The following is a 3,633-nucleotide window of genomic DNA, read 5'->3' as shown; positions in this document are numbered from 1 at the left end:
TAGAGGGAAGGCTTTCAATCTCTCACTGTTGGGTATGATGTTAGCCATGGGTTTTTCATATATGTTCTTTATCATGTTGAGGAAGTTTCCTTTGATTCCTACTTTTTAAAGTGTTTTTATCATGAAAGGATGCTGAATTTTGTCTAGTGCCTTTTCTGTGTCAATATAGATGATCATGTGGTTTTTCCCTTTTCATTTGTTAATGTGATGTATTACATTAATTGATTTTCTAATGTGAACCACCTTGCATAACTGGAATAAAACCCATTTGGTCATGGTGCCTAAAGCCCCATCATGACTGTGGAGGCCCCAAGGGCCAAGGCTTTGGCAATATGGTCCACATTTTGGATTCCTCCATCAGCGATGACAGGAACACCAAAGCACCGAGCATATTCTGACACCTTGTACACAGCAGTTGCCTGGAGCCACTCAAAGGCCAGCACTTCTTGGGCAATGCAGATGGAGTCACTGCCCATACCCACCCAAAAGGCATCCACGCCTGGATCAATGAGGTTCTTGGCCTGAGCAGCTATCAACACATTGCCCCCAATGACCTGGAGAGTGGGGTACTTTTCTTTGATGTACTTGATCATGTTGATCTGGAAGATGGAGTTGCCCTGGGAAGAGTCCAGAACCACCACATCCACACCAGCCTGGGCCAGCAAGTCAAGCCAGTACTTGTCATCCTAATGTGTGCTGACAGCTGCCCCACACAGCAGTTGCTTCTTGGAGTCTTTGGATGCCAATGGGTAATCCCGGTTCTTTTTCAGGTCTGTCTAGGCAATAATGGCCACCAGCTTGTTGTCTTCATTTACAGTGGGTAATTTTCCCTTCTTGCTTTGTTGTAGAATTTCATTTGCTTCCTTCAATGTGATGCCTGCAGGGGCCACCACCAAGTCTTCTTGCTTAGTCATGATCTCTTCCAACAATCAGCCTATGTTCCTCTTCCTGGAGAAAATCAATGTCCCACGAGGAGATGATGCCCAACAGGTGGTTCCCCATTCAGCCTGTGTCGATGATGGGGATCCCACAGAAACCATGCTGGGCCTTGGCCTGAAACACAGCCTTTACACACTCTTTGGGGCTGAGGACCACAGGTTCTGTGATGAATCCCTTCTCATATTTCTTTACTTTCTGAACTTTGTTGGCTTGGAATTCAGGTGTACAGTTGTGATGGATGAATCCAATACCTCCTGTAAGTGCCATTGCTATGGCCAACCCTGCCTCAGTGACTGTGTCCAAGGGTGGGGAAACCAGTGAAGTCTTTAGAGTGATCTTCTTGGTCAGCACAGAGGTCAGGTCCACCTGGTCTGCAGTGAAGTCGATGTACCCAGGAAGAATGAGAAAGTCATTGTAGGTGAGACCATCCCCCAGCTGAGGAGTTGCTGTGCCATGAGCCCACTGTTGGGCATGTAGGATGTGCCACTGCTTATTAGGTAGTCTGCCATGGTCAGCACAGGGAGCCACCACATGTTTCCTAACACCCTGTTGCAGTGGGGGCTATTTCTTTTTGAGTTTTAGTGTGCCTTATGATTTTTTGCTGCTGTCTTGTCATCTGATTATATTGATGTGTCAATTTTGAAGGGCTGTTTCTCTCTCTTGTCTAGGATTTAGTTGTTGCCTGGGTTTGTATTAGGCCACTGCTTTGACAGTTGAGTTGTCCATATTTCTCAGCCAAAACAGGGTCAGGTAACCATGCAGGCTGTGGAGACCAGCTCTGATGGGCCTTGGATAGGATCTGGAGAGGCTCTGAAAAGCCCTGCAGGTTTATCCTGTGCTTTCCAGCCTGCCCAGCAGATGGTGCTGTTTGGTGACTTAATCATCCCCAGAGGCTATTCATCTCCTGGAGTCCAGCAGTGTCTGATCAGGAAGGTCTGAAACTGTGGGATTCCTGTGTCCTCACATCATCATCCAAATCTGGCTCATTGTGGGAATATGTCCCCCTCTGTACTTGTGGCAGAGGACCCCCCACAGCAGCTCCATTCTGCAGTCATCTCCCAGGCAAGGATTGGGCCACCAACTGCTATTTCCCTCAAAGGTGGAGAATAAGCACCAGGATCCATGGCTGGAATTATAGTCTTTGCCCATGTTTTCTCAGACTCTTCATCCCTCACTGATCTGGGCCTTGAAATGTCCTCCTCTGTCTCCTGGGTTCTCAAACAGTTGATTTGGGCAGTTTTTGTATGGCTACTTGCAGCTTTGGAGAAAGACTTTGCAGTTTTCTCCCTAATCCTCCATTTTGGAAGCTCTTCCTTTTTGTCCTTTGTATTCTGCCCTCCTTGGTGGCCTGAGTCATGCCATGGGTTCCTGTAGGCTTGGGTCTCTGTGTCTGAATATAGGTGGGGATCTGTCACTGCTGTGAGAGATTTTATAGGCTGTGTTTCCGGTAGGAGGTGGGAGGGATACTGTCTGCTCCCTCTACACACTTCCCGAGCTGTGTGGGGCAGAGTGAGGTGGAGGGGAGAGGACCAGCCAATCCAGGGTGCAAGTTTCCTACCTGATATATTTCTCTTCCTTTGATTCAGCATTTGTGGGATCCTTCTCCTCTCATTACCTTCCTTCAGAGTTCTGAAAAAGTAAGAATTGTCCTTTTATTTGATGAAACTCTGGGGAGAGGTTTTCAGTAGCTGTCTTACATCAACATGTTAATGATGTCACCCCTGTTTTATCCATTTTTTAAATTCCATTGTTCATCTCTTAGTTGTTGAGTTGTAAGATTCTTTATAAATTCTGGATATTAAACCCTGATCTGCTATGTGGTTTACAAATACTTTCTCCCATTTTAAGATTGTGTTTTTACTTTCATGATGAAGTCCTTTGATACACAAAGGTTTTCTTTTCTTTTTTTTTTTTTTTAATTTTGATGAAGTCCCATTGATCTATTGTTTGTTTCTTTTGTGTCCATGCTTTCAGTTTAAAGTCTAAGAAACCATTGTCTAACACAACATCCTGAAGATGCTTCCCTACATTTTCTTCTAAGAGTTTTATAGTCTTGATTCTTATATTAAGTCCTTGATACATTTTGAGTTAATTTTTATATATATTATGAGGTAGGGGTCCACCTTCATTCTCTTACAGATGGATATGCAGATTTCCCAGCACCATTTGTTGAAGAGACTGTTCTTAGAGATTTGTCTTTAAATTTATTCTATTGAGTGTGGCTTGAACACTCTCATTCATTTACTCGTGACATTTTCAATAAAATCTATTTTTCTTGCTGCATATTGAAAAATGTGGATCAATTATTATTATTATTATTATTACTATTATTATTATTTTGGCATGGGATGAAGCACTGTATGGCTCCTAGAGTGTCTCAGAGTAACCATCCAACATCTATGTAAAACTTGGGAGGTGTTCTTAGGAATTTATTTATTCGTTTTACTTGTATCCATTCTCAATTGTTATGAGGGGGAAAGATTTAAAAATCTATTCAATTTTTATGCATTGAGAGAAAAGTTCTAGCCCAGTTTAGAAATGTAGTATGTTTATTATTGAATTTTGTTACATGGCAAAGGTAGATGGAAGTGCAGATGACTGCTCAAATATTTCTGACATACAAACTGCCTTCTGGAAAGTCAGATACAGAATTTCTAGGAAGGCATATGCTCTAGGGACTCAATGACATCACTC

General features: G+C 43.1%; 1 pseudogene; it reads right to left on the bottom strand.

The window, feature by feature from the left end:
* Nucleotides 1-281: 281 nt before the first annotated feature.
* LOC119532579 lies at nt 282-1,448 on the bottom strand (annotated as a pseudogene).
* Between the last annotated feature and the right edge of the window lie 2,185 nt (nt 1,449-3,633).

Source organism: Choloepus didactylus, chromosome 4, assembly GCF_015220235.1.
Source record: "Choloepus didactylus isolate mChoDid1 chromosome 4, mChoDid1.pri, whole genome shotgun sequence".
In the NCBI taxonomy this organism is placed as follows: Eukaryota; Metazoa; Chordata; class Mammalia; order Pilosa; family Megalonychidae; genus Choloepus; species Choloepus didactylus.
This window is presented reverse-complemented; position numbering and strand designations above follow the sequence as displayed.